Source organism: Myxine glutinosa, chromosome 2, assembly GCF_964187855.1.
Source record: "Myxine glutinosa chromosome 2, kmMyxGlut1.1, whole genome shotgun sequence".
NCBI classification, from domain to species: Eukaryota; Metazoa; Chordata; class Myxini; order Myxiniformes; family Myxinidae; genus Myxine; species Myxine glutinosa.
The window spans coordinates 34,579,145-34,598,361 of NC_136262.1; the positions used below are offsets into that span (position 1 = coordinate 34,579,145).

Below are 19,217 nucleotides of genomic sequence, written 5' to 3' on the forward strand. Positions count from 1 at the left end.
GTGACATCACCCCACACACCAAGTGGGGATGGGCCACGCCAGGGAGAGAGGCGTGGCCTCACGACTGACACGAGGCGCGCAGCCCTGAGCAGCTTAGTGTTACAGTGAGCTCCTGAAATAAAGACGCTTATAAGTTACCGCTTGTCCGCTTCCTCCTTGCTCGCAAGCAGCGCGCGTAACGCCGCGCTTTACTGGTGACCCTCGACGTTGGATCTGCCGGAGCGATCCTTCCACACACGACGCCATTGCCATGGCCAACTTCATCAAACTTCCCGAATTTTGGGAGGCCCAGGCCGAAGTCTGGTTCATCCAAGCCGAAGCCCAATTTCAGCTTCGGCGCCTCACCGGCGACGACACGCGCTACTGCCACGTCGTCGCCTCCCTCGGGCCCGGAACGGCCGCTCGAGTTGTGTCCGTCCTTCGCCACCCAACGGACGGCCACAAGTACGAGGCACTCAAGCGGCTACTCCTAGCCACGTTCGGCCTCACAGACGACGCACGGGCCGACCGCCTCCTGGATCTCCCCGAGCTCGGCGACACGCGCCCGTCGGTCCGAATGGACCATATGCTGTCACTGTTGGGCGACGAAGCCCCCGGTTCTCTATTCCGGGTGCTTTTCCGTCGCCAACTTCCAGCGCAGGTTCGCCTCGCGTTGGCCGGGACCGCGCTAACGGAACCCCGAGCATTGGCAGCCGAGGCGGACAGGTACTTTGCGGCCGTCACGGACCTCGAGGCTGATGCTGCTGATGATGCTGATACACAGCATACGCAGCATGCTGATACGCACCTCGTGACCGCCGCCATGCCCCGCCCACCGCCGCGGCGAAAACTGCCACCGCGGGGAAACCCGACAACTCCACCGGCCTGGCGGAGCCAGCCGCGCTCCTCCAGCTCCACCACCTGGTGCTGGTTCCACGCCAAGTTCGGCCACGAGGCTCGGCAGTGTCATCCGCCATGCTCCTTCAACAGGTCGGGAAACGCCCGGGCCGGCGCTCAATAGTGGCGATGAGCGCCGGCCGTTCGAGCAGCCTGCTGTTCATAACGGACACCTTATCCGGGCGCCGTTACCTGTGCGACACGGGAGCGCAGGCGAGTGTCATTCCCGCCGGTACGTCAGACAAGCACGCCGCGGGCGGGGGCCCCGCGCTGCTTGCCGCGAACGGGACGCCCATCCGTATGTACGGAAAACGCTGCCTCTCTCTGCGGTTCGGAGGGCAGGTTTTCCGATGGACGTTCGTCACTGCCGACGTGCCCATGGCACTGCTTGGCGCGGACTTCCTGTGCGCTAATGGGCTCCTGGTCGATGTAAAGCGCAGACGTCATGTCCAGGCCGAGACGTTCAGCTCGCTCGCTTGTGCGCTGCCCAGCTCGTCGAGCAGCTCAACGAGCGGCTTGCCAAGCGGCTTGCCGAACGGTTCGGTTCCGGCCACGTTGGTCTGTACGCTTCCGGCAGCGGACGCATTCACCCGCCTCCTCGCCGGCTTCCCGGCCCTCACGCGGCCCACCTTCTCGGCGGGGGCCGTCAAGCACGGGGTGGCCCATCACATCCCCACCGTTGGGCCACCGGTCTACGCCCGGGCACGCCGCCTCGAGCCGACGAAGCTGGCGGTGGCAAAAGCGGGGTTCACTACCCTGGAGCGACTCGGCATCGTTCGGCGCTCAGAGAGCGCTTGGGCGTCGCCGCTGCACATCATGCCGAAGCCCGGAGGGGGATGGCGACCGTGCGGGGACTATCGCCGTCTCAATGACGCCACGACTCCCGACCGCTACCCCATCCCCCACATTCAGGACTTTTCTGCCCGTTTGGCGGGCATGTCCTTCTTCTCGAAGGTGGACCTCATACGCGGCTACCATCAGGTCCCCGTCAGGCTGGAGGACGTCCCGAAGACGGCGGTCATCACGCCATTCGGACTCTTCGAGTTCCTGCGGATGCCCTTCGGTCTGAAGAATGCGGCTCAGGCGTTCCAGCGACTGATGGACAGCGTCCTGCGTGACTTGGATTTTGTCTACGTCTACCTGGACGATATCCTCGTCGCCAGCGCGTCCCGCGAAGAGCACCTACGCCACCTCCGCACGCTCTTCGAACGCCTGGGCCAGCATGGTCTGATTGTGAACCCCGCAAAGTGCCGGTTCGGCGCCGCCATAATCGATTTTCTGGGGCACCGTGTCACCAGGCACGGAGCCGTCCCCCTGCCGGCCAAGGTGGAGGTGGTGAAGGGGTTTCCGCGCCCCCGCACGATCAGAGGGCTGCAGGAGTTCCTGGGCATGGTGAACTTTTACCATCGGTTCCTGCCCCGTATCGCCCAGCTCCTGCGCCCCCTGCACGAAGCTTTCCGAGGTAAGCCGGGCAAAGGCGACGTTACCTGGACTGAGCAGATGGACACGGCGTTCACGGGCGCGAAGCTCGCCTTGGCTAACGCCACCATGCTCGCGCACCCGGCGCCCGATCGCCCTCACCACCGACGCCTCGGACTACGCGGTGGGCGCGGTGCACGAGCAATGGGTGCGTGGAGCTTGGCAACCGCTGGCGTTCTTTAGCCGGCAGCTTCGCCCGCCCGAAAGCCGTTACAGTACCTTCGACCGCGAGTTGCTCGGGCTTCACTTGGCGGTCAGGCACTTCCGCCATCTGCTCGAGGGCCGTGCGTTCACGGCCTTCATCGACCACAAGCCGCTGATCTTCGCGATGGGCAAGGTCACCGAGCCGTGGTCGGCCCGGCAGCAGCGTCACCTCTCGGCCGTGTCCGAGTACACGACGGACATCCGGCACGTCGCGGGGAAGGACAACCCGGTGGCGGATTGCCTTTCCCGGGCCGGCACCCACGCAGTCCACCTCGGCATCGACTATGCCCGGATGGCAGCGGACCAGGCCGCTGACCCCGACGTCCAAGCCTTGCGGACCGCCGTCACGGGCCTCCGCGTCACCGAGGTGCCGTTCGACGGCGTGGGCGCGGCCCTCTTGTGCGACGTCTCCCTCGGGCGTCCTCGCCCCATCGTGCCCCCGGGCTGGCAGCGCCAAGTGTTTGACGCCATCCACGGCCTGTCCCACCCGGGTGCGAGGGCCTCCCAAAGGTTGATCGCCGACAAGTTCGTCTGGCATGGCCTCCGGAAGGCCGTCCACGGCTGGGCCAGGACGTGCCTCGCGTGCCAGCGCGCCAAGGTGCACCGGCACACCCAGGCCCCGTTGGCCCCGTTCACGGTGCCGGAACGCCGGTTTGAACACGTCCACGTGGACCTGGTGGGACCTCTGCCCCCCTCGCGGGGTTTCACCCACGTCCTCACCATGGTGGACCGCACCACCCGGTGGCCGGAGGCTGTGCCCTTGGCGTCGACGACGGCGGCCGATGTCGCGCAGGCTTTCATCGCCACCTGGGTCGCCCGGTTCGGCGCCCCCTCAGACATCTCGTCCGACCGCGGCCCCCAGTTCACCTCGGAGCTCTGGGGGGCGGTTGCGCAGGGGCTCGGGGTCTGGCTGCACCGAACCACGGCCTACCACCCCCAGGCTAATGGCCTGTGTGAGCAATTTCACCGCTCATTGAAGGCCGCGCTCCGGGCCACCCTCCGCGACGGCGGCTGGCTCGACAGGCTCCCCTGGGTCCTGCTGGGCCTCCGGACGGCGCCCAAGGAGGACCTGCGCGCATCCGCGGCGGAGTTGGTCTTCGGGCAACCGCTGCGGGTGCCGGGCGAGTTCCTCCCCGACACCATGGTCCGCGGCACAGCAGCGCTCCGCTCTGCAAGAGACCACCCAGAGGTTCGCCCCGGTGCCAACGGCATGCCACGGGCACCCACCGACGCACGTCGCCCCGGAGCTTCGCACGGCGGAGTACGTCTTCGTCCGCCACGATGCCCACCGGACACCACTGCGGCCCCCGTACGACGGGCCTTTCCGCGTGCTGGAGACCGGGGCGAAGCACTTCACCCTGGACATCGGCGGTACTCCTGACCGCGTTTCTGTAGACCGCCTCAAGCCGGCCCACCTCGACGTGGACCATCCACCGCCAGTGGCCCGACCCCCGCGTCGGGGCCGCCCCCCTGCGGGCGGACCCCCGGCACCGCCCAGCCCCACCGCCGCCCGGTCCTGCAGCCGGAGGCATCCCAGATGGCATCCCTGCATCCCAGACGCCGCCAGTCACCAGGGGGCGCTTTGGCCGGGTCATCCGTTTGCCCCGCAAACTGACCCTTCAGGTGCGCGGGGATTCTGGGGGGGCGCGTGTGGCGGACACGAAAGCACTGACGTGGTGACATCACCCCGCACACCAAGTGGGGATGGGCCATGCCAGGGAGAGAGGCGTGGCCTCACGACTGACACGGGCGCGCAGCCCTGAGCAGCTTAGTGTTCCAGTGAGCTCCTGAAATAAAGACGCTTATAAGTTACCGCTTGTCCGCTTCCTCCTTGCTCGCAAGCAGCGCGCGTAACGCCGCGCTTTAATGGCCCTTTTTGCCGCTAACATGGCATTTTTCGTAGCGAACTTCTGAAACTCGCTCCTGCTGTTTCATATGAAACTGAAAGGGAGAAGCTTGGGTTGTGCTCCTTTACCAAGCAGCTAGCTAGCGCTTGCCAAGCCAGCTGTTCGTTAAGGGTTTTGAATGGATTGCTTGCTCAAATGCTTAAACCACTTGGCGATCTCTCCACAACAAACTTTGTAAATGAACACACACCCAATGTTCTTGAGACCCGCCCATAGATCGACTGTAATCTATATACCCCAAAGAGGAATGACCCTTCCTGCCGCTCACATGGTGTGCAGGTGTACTAGTCACATGTAATTTATAGACAAGGTAGACAGAGTAAGGTTATAAAATGTCTGACCTTCTCTAAGGCACGGCTCGGTGAGGAATTGGAGGTTTCAAGGCACATTGAAGTGGCTCGGCAGGAACGACATGATCAGTCTGGCCAATGTGTGGGAGCCATGGCAGCGAAATAGGCTGTGGAGGCCGGAAGAAGACCGAAAGACTGCTTTTTATTGTGGCTGCGCTGTGGCCTGGAGTAGGGACCTACCACAATGATAAGGAAACCAATGACTCCGCAGCAGGAAAAGGCGGTTCCGAAGTACGGATGGTGGGCCGGGGGTGGAGGAAGGAGGTTGGAACAGAGTCACGGGGACTGCAAAGATCTGGACATGCACAGAGAGTTAGAGCCTGGAGCTGAACTTTAAGCAATTCATCATCCCTCGCCTTACCTCTGTTTGGCTGCAATCCTTTCTCCTGGTCTTCCACTGAATCATCTTCTACTGCCGCCTTCGACCACATCATCTTCTTCTGTATTTGCCGGATCGTTCCTGTGACACTGCTTGTCTGGAATAGCACTTTGCTGAGGCATACCATGCCAGTGACCTGCATATACCAGTCGCTTTGTGCCATCCAAGACCTCGCTTACCCCATTGTTCTTTGTGTGAATCGGTATAGTTGGCGCCTTAGCGGGTTATTCTGTATTTATTATTCCTTGCACATAAGTTAGCATGCCCCCTCATTCCTATCTGTGTCCGATGATCACTTTGTTCATACCGCTTATGATATGTTTCATCTACCCTCTTCGCTGTACTTTTCTTTGCAATAAACACCCTTATAATTATGAGACATCTTCCGGCCTGTTTCCTCTTTCGCCGCCTTGTTAGTTTTTTTATTGAATGATCCTTGGGGAATAGTAATATAACCATAAGTTAAAATAACTGAATGCAGTGCAGTAAGAGCTGTTTGTCCATTTCCTGGGATGAAAGGTCCCGGCGCTGAGGTATACCATGCGCTTCGGTAGTGTTTAGTCAGCGTTCACTCAAGGTGCGCTCAGCCATGGTAGTGATGATAGTTGGAGGACAGGTGAATGCTGAGGGCGCGGTTCTCTGCTGAGGTCATTGGGTCACCAACAGGTAACACGACATATAGGCGAGGGGATCCTGTAAGACCCAATTATCCCAACCATCGTCCGGGTGCTTAACAATTATCCGTGGCCTCAGGTCCAGAGTTGAGGGAGTAGGGCTGGAGAATAAACAGTACGATACGATTTTCCATGATGGCCTCTCATGGACTAATAAAAGTATATAATCAAAGTTGAGATTTTAAAAAGACAGTGGGGAATCCATATAGTATTATGGATTACATAAAGGCTCCTTCGTTCACCACCATTATGTCTGGCTATGTGGCGTATATAGAGCCTCGTAGCTCTGAAAATTCCATAAACGCCAGCCGTTCCTTATCAACCGATGTTTGTGAGCCATGGCGATACAGTCTTTCCTCATGGAATTCATCCACAACCTTGATCTGTTCTACCCCCGTTAATTCACCCCAGATCCACATTTTTGAAATACCGACTTCTTTCCTGGAAGTCCTAGCAGTGTGCATGTATTTTATATCTCTCCCACCCACTCCCCCCCTCCCCCCTCCCTCTTCCCATGCCCCCCAAGCCCTCCCCCTCCCACAGATCTCCCGATGTCCCTGTTCTCGACTGTTGTACTTGTGTGCTTCTCCCTCTCTCTCTCCATCTTGGCTTGGCTTGGCTTCTCTCTCCATCATCCCTTTATTATATGTTTTATGTGTCCGTTCTTTTTTTGTGATCAATGTTAGCTCCTACGCGAGCCTCGATCTTGTATCCAAAAAAAAATAAAAAATCGCAGTTGATATGAAATACTTCCTTTTCTCCAACAAACTAATCTCAGATCACAAATTTTGATTCAGACCAGGTCACTCCACCTTGGACATTGTGCTTCGACTCACCCAACAATGGATGGAGGCCCTCAATGTCAGACATGAGTTCAGGGCCATCTCTATATAAATGTCATGCTTTTGATACAGTCTGGCATCCTGCATTGCTCTCCAAATGCTCTGCCTTTGGAATTCAAGGCCAAGCCAACACATGGCTAACTGACTTCCTCTACTCGTCGTAACCAACGTGTGGCACACAACGGAATCCTTTCATCTCCTTTCCTTATCAAGGCTGGAGTGCCCCAAGGCAATGTTCTGTGCAAAGTCCTATTCCTGATCTTTATCAATGATTTGGAAAATTCTCTTCATCTATTTGCTGGAATTGTTGATGACTCCATCCTCTGCCGTGACATCCATCATCCTTCAGGATGGCAGGCTGCAGCCTCTTCCCTCTCTTCAGATATTAAAAACATAGGGGCAATACCCCTGTGAATCACCTGGTAGAATAAACAGTATACTGCACTGACTAAACGTACTATCGTGTGACACTCTCAGTTAACACCGGGAGAGTCACAGAAGGCCAAATGATCTTTTACTCTGAAGCGTTCAGTTAAATTGCGGACTTGATACACGCTGGAAAGAAAGGGAAAGGGGAGGAAGCTGAAGCGCTTACCTAAGCGATCCTGCCGGGCAGTCTTCAACCTGCAAAAAATAAACTCACACAAAAACGGATTTACAAATGTACAGAAAGTAATGAAAGGATTTATTAAATGGAATGCCGGGACAAAGAAAAGCGCGACGATGAAAATAAAGTCCTAAACGGGACGTCCCCACACCAGACACAAATCACAAACGAGGGATACAATAACTTGGGAAAAGAATGTGTAATTATGGCACTTAGCTCAAATGGGCTGAAGTATCCTGTCAGGAATAGTGTTGGCCCCAAACTTGCCGTCCGGACGCAGCTCCATGCTTGGTGGGAAGAAGGCCGCAGTCCACCTGTTCGCACGCCGCTAGGCCTCACCGAGCGTCCTCTCACTGTTGGCCCGTCGAGCACAAAGCGAACTGGGGTTGTCTCGCCGTTCCTCGTTCCCAGCTCCTCGTTCGCAACTCGGCCTCCTCACAATCCCTAGCAAGGTCCCGGAACACTACCACCCACACCAAGGTCCAGAACGTGCAGACAAGGGGGGGGGGGGGGGGGGAGAGAATATTGTCAGTGCACAAGAGACAAGCGGCAGAGTACATGAGGAGAAGAAAGAAGGAAGATCCAAAGGAGAAAATGCCGGCCAGAGAGTTCTTTTATTGGCCGTCTCGTGACGTCATCGGCCCTTTCCACCAATGCCCGCAGGTCACCACTACCTTGTCCAGCTCTCCACCTATCAGCATGCAGTCCGCCTCTGATGTCATCAGTGGTCCTTGCCAATCGGCTCTCTGCTTCCTCCTCGGCCTTCCCTCCACCAATCAGTGGGTAGCTTCTTGCTCCTGCCTTCCAGTTGGTCAACTCCCACCCAATAGCAAATTGCTTCTTGCTCCGCCCTGGCCAATCATGGCTCCTCGGGGCATGTCTTCGGCCTGCCTATCTTCCGTGGCGATGTAGCTGGTGCGTCCAAATGGCCGTGCTCAGAACTGGCTTCGGGTTGGTTTTAATTTTTATTATTTAGTGCAATCTATTGGCGATTCCTACTCGTGTCTATGGTGCGGTGCCAAAAGAGACAAAGGATGTAAATTACTGAGGTTTGACGAACAGGGGAATTATCATAATCCCTATACCTAGTTAATATGCCCCATTCCTCATAATGGGGATGAAGATGCACCTTAATCTGACATCCGGGCTAAACAAGTACTTATTACATGGTGGTTCCTACATGGCATTCAGAGCACCTACTTATACAAATCTACCTGGTCTAAGGTAATAACCACCTACCCCACCAACATAATAGTACAATACATGGCCAAGAGTATGTGGACACCTGAACATCACACCCGTATGTGCTCGTCGAACATCTCATTCCAAAATCATGGGCATGAATATGGAGTTGGTCCCCCCCTTTGCTGCTATAACAGCCTCCACTCTTCTGGGAAGGCTTTCCACTAGATGTTGGAACATTGCTGTGGCGATTTGCTTCCATTCAGCCACAAGAGAGCATTAGTGAGTTCGGGCACTGATGTTGGTTGATTAGGCCTGGCTCACATTCATTGTTCCAATTCATCCCAAAGGTGTTCATTGGGGTTGAGGTCAGGGCTCTGTGCAGGCCAGTGAAGTTCTTCCACACCGATCTCGACCAACCATTTCGGTATGGACTTTGCTTTGTCCACGGGGGCATTGTCATGCTGAAACAGGAAAGGGCCTTCCCCAAACTGTTGCCACAATGTTGGAAGCGCACAATCATCTGGAATCTCATTGTATGCTGTAGCATTAAGATTTCCCTTCACTGGAACTAAGGGCTTAGCCCAAACCATGATAACCAGCCCCAGACCATTATTCCTCCTCCACCAACTTTACAGTTGGCACTATGCATTCGGGCAGGTAGCGTTCTCCTGGCATCCGCCAAACCCAGATTCGTCCGTCGGACTGCCAGATAGTGAAGCGTGATTCATCACTCCAGAGAACGTGTTTCCACTGCTCCAGAGTCCAATGGCGGGAGCTTTACATCACTCCAGCTGACACTTAGCATTGCGCATGATGATCTTAGGCTTATGTGTGGCAGCTCGGCCATGGAAACCCATTGCATGAAGCTCCGGACGAACAGTTGTTGTGCTGACGTTGCTTCCAGAGGCAGTTTGGAACTTTGTAGTGAGTGTTGCAACCGAGGACAGAAGATTTTTTACACGTTACATGCTTCAGCACTCGGTGGTCCCGTTCTGTGAGCTTGTGTGGCCAACCACTTCGCTGCTGAGCTTTTGTTGCTCCGAGACGTTTCCACTTCACAATAAGAGCACTTACAGTTGACCAGGGCAGCTCTAGCAGGGCAGAAATTAGACGAACTGACTTGTTGGAAAGGTGGCATCCTGTGACGGTCCCATGCTGAAAGTCACTGAGATCTTCAGTCTGGCCCATTCTACTGCCAATGTTTGTTTATGAAGATTGCATGGCTGTGTGCTTGATTATATATACCTGTCAGCAATGGGTGTGGCTGAAACAGCCGAATCCAATAATTAGAATGGGTGTCCGCAAACGTTTGGCCATGTGGTGTATTTTAAATAAATTTCAATGGTTGCTAGAAGACAAGGCAGCATGTGGAATCATACTAACATAATCATAAGACTTTAAACAAACAAACAAACAAGAAGACGTCATGCAGAGCACGATACTTTCAAAATCCACCCCACCCCCCCCCCCCCCCCCCCACCAAATTCCATTGATACAGCAAATTGTCCATTTCATCAAGATTAAAATTGACAATCTTGATCAAAGCTCGAGTCAACAGGAAGAAAAGTGACGATTTTTCAGATGAAAAATGATGATTTTGTAAGGTTGACCTTGAGTTGACCTTTGACCTTTTGATCTCAAAATAGTTAGTTTCCCTATTTAGTGACTCAATGTGCAAATGCTGTTCAATTTTCAAGTCAATCAAATGAAAATTGTTGATTTTAGAAATTCGGCCTATGTTGACCTTTTGGCCTATGTTCACCTAAAATATAGTTTGTGGTTGAATTCAGTGACCAGATATGCAAGTCATCTTCAAATTTCAAGTCAATCGGATGAAAATTGAGGATTTTAGAAATCTGGCCTATGTTGACCTTTTGGCCTATGTTGACCTTTTGGCCTATGTTGACATTTTGGCCTATGTTGACCTCAAATATACTTGGTGGTTGAATTCAGTGACCAGATATGCAAGTCCTCTTCAAATTTCAGGTCAATCGGATGAAAATTGAGGATTTTATAAATTTGGCAAAGTTGGTGACCTTTGGCCTACGTTGACCTTTTGACATTTTGACCCCAAAAACAATAGGCTTCTCAATTGGGACGACCTATACAGCTTGGTTAAGTTTCGTGACGATCAGTTTAGAATTATGACCTGTAAGCCGGTCACAAACAAACAGACAGACAAACAGACAGACAGAACCACAAACGCAACCGACCAATATACTTGAAAAATCTTGGATTTTGCAAGTAACAAATATCTATTTTGGGGGGCAACTCCCTCCCCCTCCCACCCGGTCCGTGTACCTCCTCAGACCCTAGTTTTTTAAATGCCATGAACAAACTTTGGTACAAACCGGGTGATTAAGGTTGTGGTCAATTTTCATCAGAATTGCAGGTGTAGTTTCTGAGAAAAAAAAAGCAAATACATATTTTGGGGGGGGGGGGGGGAGGAGGGGGCAACACCCCCGTAGATCCCTAAAGGGGAAGATTTTTTTTAATGCCGTGAACAAATTTTGGTACATCACAGGTGATGAAGCTTGTGGTAAAGTTTCATCGAAATAGTTTGTGTAGTTTCAGAGAAAAAAGCAAATTCCTATTTTTGGGGGGGTCAAACCTGGATCCACTTTGACCTCCGGTAGATCCCCTTAGACCCCAAAAAAAATTTAATGCCGTGAACAAACTTTAGTCACAACACAACAAATATAATTTGTGCCAAATTTGGTCGCAATCCCTTCAGCGGTTTCGGAGAAGACGTTTCAAGTGTTTACGGACTGACGGACTGACGGACTGACGACGCGCCATCGCATAAGCTCTGACTGACGACGTGCCATAACTTCGTTCCGGGTGAGCCAAAAATCACAAGCTGGTCAAGCACTTGAAATACGTCTTTCATTCTTGACAAACATCACACTCTCGCTATCTTTCTCCGAAAGGATCCTCTGGCAAACCCCACCACCTACTTTCTTAACAATCCACTTGAGGAGGTTCAGTCATTGAAACTCCTGGGTCTCACTATCAGCGATGATCTTTCTTATGCAAACAACATTTCAAAGTTGGCCTCCAAAGCCAGCTGCCGACTTGGCATCTTCCAGCATACAAAGTCTTTCCTTGGCACACCTGAACTTCTATTCCCCTACATACAAGGTCTTCAGCTGCAGCTTGATGGGGTACTGCTCTCCCCACTGGGCTGGATCCCCTATCTCACATCTTGTTCAGCTTGATGGCAATGGAAACGAAGGACTTTTATTATTATTTTTTGTACACTTAGGGTAGGATCATATAAGAGCTAACACATATAACATATAATAAAGGGAGCAGGAGAAAAGAGGGGGAGAGAGAGGGAAGTACAACAACAGTAGAGAACAAGGACATCTGTGGAAGAGGGAGGGCTGGGGCGGGGTACTCAGGATAAACAAGATGGACACTGCAGTGGCTTTCAGGAAAGAAAACAGGGAATTTGAAGGAGGTGGGTTTGGGGTGGATTAATGGGGGTAGAATAGATCGAGGTTTTGGATGGGGGAAGTATGAGATGGTGGTGAACAGCTGTTTTGAAGATCTAGAGGGAGGAATGGGATTGAAGAGAGTGTGGGAGTTTGTTCCAGAGGTGGGAAAAATAGGAATGAAAGAGTGATGGTGAGCAGAGTCTTGATTTTGGCAGTTTCACCAGAAGAGGGTTGCTGGCAGACCTTGTGTGTCCGGCAGGAATATTAGGGGGACAGAGCACAAACAGAGCGGGGGAGGGTGGGGTGCTAGGCCGGAGAGGAGTCGGTAGAAGACAGAAAGACCACCAACCTGCCGATGGTGAGACAGTGAAAGGCCCTCAGAATCAGCTTCATTGTGGGAGAGTCAAATGATTCTGAAACCTTGGTTTCTACATCGTGAAGCCGAGCTAGGTGTGAGGCAGGCGCTCCAGCCCAGAGGAGAGAGCAGTATTCCATTGAGCTGCAGATGAAAGCCTTGTAAGTGGTGAGAAGCTCAGTTGTAGCAAGGAAGGACTTCGCACAACGGAGGATGCCCAGTCAGCGACTGGCTTTGATGGGCCAGCTTGGAAATGTGGATTTCCCAGGAAAGATCATGGCAGATAGTGAGACACAAAAGCTTGAGTGACAGAACTTCGATGAGAGGATTGTTGAGAAAGTAAATGAGAGGGTTTTCCAGATGGTCTTTTCGGACAGATAAGGAGAGAGTGTGAGATTTGTCAGGAGTGAAAGACATGTTCCACGAATTTGACCAGCTTGTGATTTTGTCCAGGTCTGCAGAGAGTGAAGAGGCTGCTACCTGCCGATCTGAGGGTTGAGATATGGAGCGGCAGAGAGTGGAGTCATCAGCAAAGAGATAGAGAGGATTTTACAGAGAGTCGGAGAGATCATTGATGAAGACCAGAAAAAGCACAGCCCAGAATACTGCCTTGAGGAACTCCAGCCTGGACAGGAAGAGGAGATGAGAGGATTCCATTTAGAGCCACACATTGACTATGACAGGAAAGGAAGTCTGCGAGCCATGAGTGGCGATTTCCATGGATACCATAGGAGGAGAGTTTGGTGAGCAGCGCAGGGTGCCAGACCATATCGAAGGCACGTGATATGTCAAAGGAGACAGCTCTGATTTCCTGTTTGGCATTGAGGACCTCCATCCATTGTTGAGACAGCAGAAGCAACATGTCCAGAGTAGAATAACCTGGTCTGAATCCGAATTGATGATCCGAGATCAAGCCATTGGAGAAGAGGAAGGATTTGATATCAGAAGCGATGATGGATTCCATGACCTTGCTGATGATTGGGAGCAGGCTGATTGGTCTGTAGTTGCAAGGATCTGTTTTTGCACATTTTTTGTGTAAAGCGGTAATGCTGGCTGATTTCCAAGCAGATGGCAGATGACCTTGAGCAAAAGAGAGGGTGAAGAGAACAGAGAGAGGGTGTGATAGAGCAGAGCGGCAGAGCAGGATTTAGGACCCGTGGGCAGGTGGGCTGATGCCAGTTGCAGAATCGGAGTCGAGATTCGACAGCCATTTCTGCACCTTGTCAGGAGAGAAGGACACAGAGTCCAGGAGCAGCAGTTGCATGTGACTGGGTAAGGTGGGTACAGATGGGTTTGGGACAAAAGGTTTTGTAGCAAACACGAAGTTGAGGCATTCAGCGTAATCACGGGCAGTGTCAGCTGTGTAGCCATTTGATGTAAAGGAGGGGATGGAAGGGGAACAAAAACACCAGAAACAGATTTGACCAGATGCCACCAGGATTTGGAGGAAGGAGACAGGTTTGAGAGTTCAATCTTGAGAACGGAGAGATAGTGCTTCCTGGCACTCCTGAGGGTAGACACACACCTGTTCTGGGATTTGTGACAGGAACTGACATTGCCTTCAGTTGGATTTGCCTTCCAGGAGGCGAAGACAAGTTGTTTCAGGGCAACAGCCTCACCACAAGATTCCGTTTACCATGGACGGGAGGAAGGGTATGACAACTGAAGACAAAATGGGATAAATCTGTGCATGAGAGAGAGCAATTTACTTTGGAAGAATTCCCAGGATGAGTTGATGTCAGAGACAGTAGAGATGGGAGACCAGTCCAGATGTTTGATGGCTGCTTGAAGATCATGCCAGTCGGCTTGAGTGAAATGGCAGACTCGTCGACGGTGAGGAGGCTCTGAGATGATAATTGAAAATCACCACATATGAGAAAAGAGAGTTGGGATGAGTGGATAGAGGCTGGTCCATGTTGTCGGAGAGTGAAATGTAAATGGAGTCATCACTGTTTGTTGGACGGTACAACACACATAAACAAAAGTTCGGAGCGTTGGGGAAGCCGTAGCCAGAGGTACTCATGGTGTTTGGGAGGTTGTATGTGCCTTATGTGACCTCGAGTCGCCTTCAAGATTATTGGAACCTCTCGCAATGAAGCTGAGTCTATGGACCTATCACTTCACAACCCCATTTCCCCCGACTCCCCCCACCCCCCCCCCCCCCACCTCCGACCCCGAGTCTATGGCTTGAACTTTGATTTTGTATTGATACTCGTACGTCCCCAATTAAATATTTATAAGTTGATGGCAAATTTTAGCAATTTTGGCGGCCTTTTTGAAAAAAATGGCTGCCATGTTGAATTTCGAGTTTTTCGAGATTAATTGTTTGCATTTGAAACATTTTAGTTTGTCATTTCATTTGGTTAAATTCAAGTCTCACTTTCTGTACCCACCCACAGGGTGAGTACACAGAGCATATGTCATGATACGCCATCAGAAAATCCTTGAATCTTCCTGGCACCCAAAAGATATCCATGCATTCCATGGTGTATCTGATCACCGCACGCACCACTGACCTCTAGAGGGTGGAGATGGAGCTCAGGCTGGATAGGATGAATGGCCTCCTCCAACTTCCAAGTTCCTTGTGTATCCTTATGACCCATACCCATTCCCCACATCCAGCCATACCACCGCTGTCCTTTGCTTCTTCGCTGTTTGAAAACTTTGTAAAAGTTTTGAAGAAAAAAGCTCGACAGTGAAAACTTTGTGGGGAAATTTTTTTTTAAAAAGAAAAGAAAAGATCCTGTATCTAATATAATGGATATGTAATATAATGGATATGTAATATAATGGATATGTAATATAATGGATATGTAATATAATGGATATGTAATATAATGGATATGTAATATAATGGATATGTAATATAATGGATATGTAATATAATGGATATGTAATATAATGGATATGTAATATAATGGATATGTAATATAATGGATATGTAATATAATGGATATGTAATATAATGGATATGTAATATAATGGATATGTAATATAATGGATATGTAATATAATGGATATGTAATATAATGGATATGTAATATAATGGATATGTAATATAATGGATATGTAATATAATGGATATGTAATATAATGGATATGTAATATAATGGATATGTAATATAATGGATATGTAATATAATGGATATGTAATATAATGGATATGTAATATAATGGATATGTAATATAATGGATATGTAATATAATGGATATGTAATATAATGGATATGTAATATAATGGATATGTAATATAATGGATATGTAATATAATGGATATGTAATATAATGGATATGTAATATAATGGATATGTAATATAATGGATATGTAATATAATGGATATGTAATATAATGGATATGTAATATAATGGATATGTAATATAATGGATATGTAATATAATGGATATGTAATATAATGGATATGTAATATAATGGATATGTAATATAATGGATATGTAATATAATGGATATGTAATATAATGGATATGTAATATAATGGATATGTAATATAATGCATATGTAATATAATGGATATGTAATATAATGGATATGTAATATAATGGATATGTAATATAATGGATATGTAATATAATGGATATGTAATATAATGGATATGTAATATAATGGATATGTAATATAATGGATATGTAATATAATGGATATGTAATATAATGGATATGTAATATAATGGATATGTAATATAATGGATATATCATCCAGTTATCCAATATGATTATATAATGTATTTCCTTGTTTTCATATCCCAGAATTTTTTTTATAAGTGAATTAGTTCGGGGATTTACGTCCATGACGTCATAAACCCGGCTGCAACAAACTCCGTTAATTATTTGTTACGGGAAGAGAGTGCCGGTAAAAAAATGTTTGATACTGCAGGTAGCTTAAGAAGTTGAGGATGCCCTCCTCTCTCTCTCTCTTACACACACCCACACACACCCACACCCACGTCCACACACACATACACACACACACACACACACACACACACACACACACACACACATACATACACACACACGCATACATACACACATGCATATACACACATACATACATACATACACACATACATACATACATACACACATATATACATACACACATATACATACATACATACATACATACATACATATACACACATACATACAAACATTTATACATACACACAAATACATACATACATGCATATACACACATACATACACATACATACATACATGCATATATACACACACACACACACACACACACACACACACACATACATGCATATACACACATACATACATACATATACACACATACATACATACATACATACACATACACGCATACACACACATACATACGATACATCAGAAATACATGCGATACATACACACATACACATACAAACATACACATACACACAAACATATATATATATATATATATATATATATATATATATATATATATATATATATATATATATATATATATATATATACCTTCACATACACACATAAATATATACATACACATAAACATACACACATAAACATACACATACACATACACATATACACACGAACACATGCGACATGCACATATACATGTATATATATAGACATACACATACACATACACATACACATACACATACACACATGTACACACATACACACAAACACACGAGGAATAAATTTGAAAACGCAAACCCAAATTCACTTTTTCCCTTTCTGGGTAATTTCTACAGATTGCTGTAACGAGCCATTTCGGACATTATTTGGGTGGCAGAAACATCTCGAGGCGACGGTCCCGCAGCGGCCGTGCCGTATTTTTCCAGGCAGTTAATAACGCGACCCCCGGGCGATGTTTTGGGAATGAGGGGTCGCCAGCACCCGGTCCCTATTCCCGCCATTATCGGCAGGCGACTGCCGCGGCGCTGATTGCTAAACGTTGCGAGTGTTTACGCACGGACACTTACGTGGTAATGGTGGCAATGACCCGAGTAGAGTGTACAGGGCCTGTTTGATTGAGAGCATGAATTACAGCTGCTGGGTCATTCCTCCATTAGGGCTTACTTACTGGCACTGCACCCCTCCGTATATATATATAACCCCCACCCGGCCACCCCCACTCCCGCAGCCCCACTCCGAACACCCCGAAACTCCCACCTCCCATTCCCGTCTCGTTTTCCAGATTGGAGCTTTAAAGACACGTTTCTGTTGAGCTTTTTCTCAAAGGGGAGGCGTTGTCTTCTTCGCTTTAGTTGGACGTGAAATTAAAATTGTGATTTGTGTTGAATTCCCGCAGTAACCGGGAGGATATTAAACTCGGTGTTTTGTGCGTTTCACAGAATATAAACTCTGACATGATTGGAGCAGCTCAGCTGCGAAATCTGTTTTTGCACCTTGCCTAGAGGTTTAATTATCCAAACCGTTTGCTGGAAAGGTGTGTGTGTGTGTGTGTGTGTGTGTGTGTGTGTGTGTGTGTGTGTGTGTGTGTGTGTGTGTGTGTGTGTGTGTGTGTGTGTGTGTGTGTGTGTGTGTGTGTGTGTGTATGTATGTATGTATATATGTATATGCATGTATGACTGTATGTATGTATGTATGTATGTGTATGTATGTGTGCATATGCATGTATGTATGTATGTATATGTGTGTATGTAGGTATATATGTAGGTATATATATATATATATATATATGTGTATGTAGGTATATATATATATATATATATATATATATATATATATATATGTGTGTATGTGTATGTTGGTAGGTATATACTGTATATATAACTGTGAGAAATAGTAGAAACTCCACAGTACGAGCAGGGCGTCTCATTTGCATTGAATAAATAATCGGGAGGTTAAATCAGACGCGAACGTAGCTTCAGGACTTCGATCTTTAATTTGACAAGCTTTCGACCAACAAAGGTCTTCTTCTGAGTCGGCCCCAAGTTCAACGGAAGTGAAGCGCACCTTACAGTTACCGTAAGGTGCGCTTCACAGTAACTGTAACGTTACGGTAACGAACGTAACTGTAAGGTGCGCTTCACATACACACATATACATACATACATGCATATGCACACATACATACACATACATACATACATACATACAGTCATACATGCATATACATATATACATACATACATACATACACACACACACACACACACACACACACACACACACACACACACACACACACACACACACACACACACACACACACACACACACACACACACACACACACACACACACACCTTTCCAGCAAACGGTTTGGATAATTAAACCTCTAGGCAAGGACTCTCTGAAGACCTGGACAAAATCACAGACTGGTCAAACAAGTGGAACATGTCTTTCAATCCTGCCAAATCTCACTCTCTTACTATGTCTCTCCGAAAAGATCGACTGGACAACCCTCCCATCTACTTTCTCAACAATCCTCTCCAAGAAGTTCTGTCACTCAAGCTTTTGGGTCTCACTATCTGCCATGATCTTTCTTGGGAAAACCACATTTCCAAGCTGGCCTCCAAAGCCAGTCGCCGACTGGGCATCCTCCGTCGTGCGAAGTCCTTCCTCGGCACACCTGAGCTCCTCACCACTTACAAGGCTTTCATCCGCAGCTCAATGGAATACTGTTCTCCCCTATGGGCTGGTGCTCCTGCCTCACACCTGGCTCGGCTTCACGCTGTTGAATCCAAAGCTTTCAAAATCATTGGAATCTCCCGCGATGAAGCTATCTCTGAGGGCCTTTCACTCACTCACCGCAGGCAGGTAGGTGGTCTTTCTGTCTTCTACCGACTCCTCTCCGGCCTTGCTCCCCCAGCTCTCTCTGTGCTCTGTCCCCCAAATATTCCTACAGGTCGCACAAGATCTGCCAGCAACCCACTGATGGTTAAAC

General features: G+C 49.1%; 1 long non-coding RNA gene across 1 annotated transcript in view; it reads left to right on the forward strand.

The window, feature by feature from the left end:
- LOC137422652 (uncharacterized) overlaps positions 1-19,217 on the forward strand; it is a 1,758,619-nt gene that overhangs the window by 1,673,085 nt on the left and 66,317 nt on the right. The window lies entirely within an intron of this gene.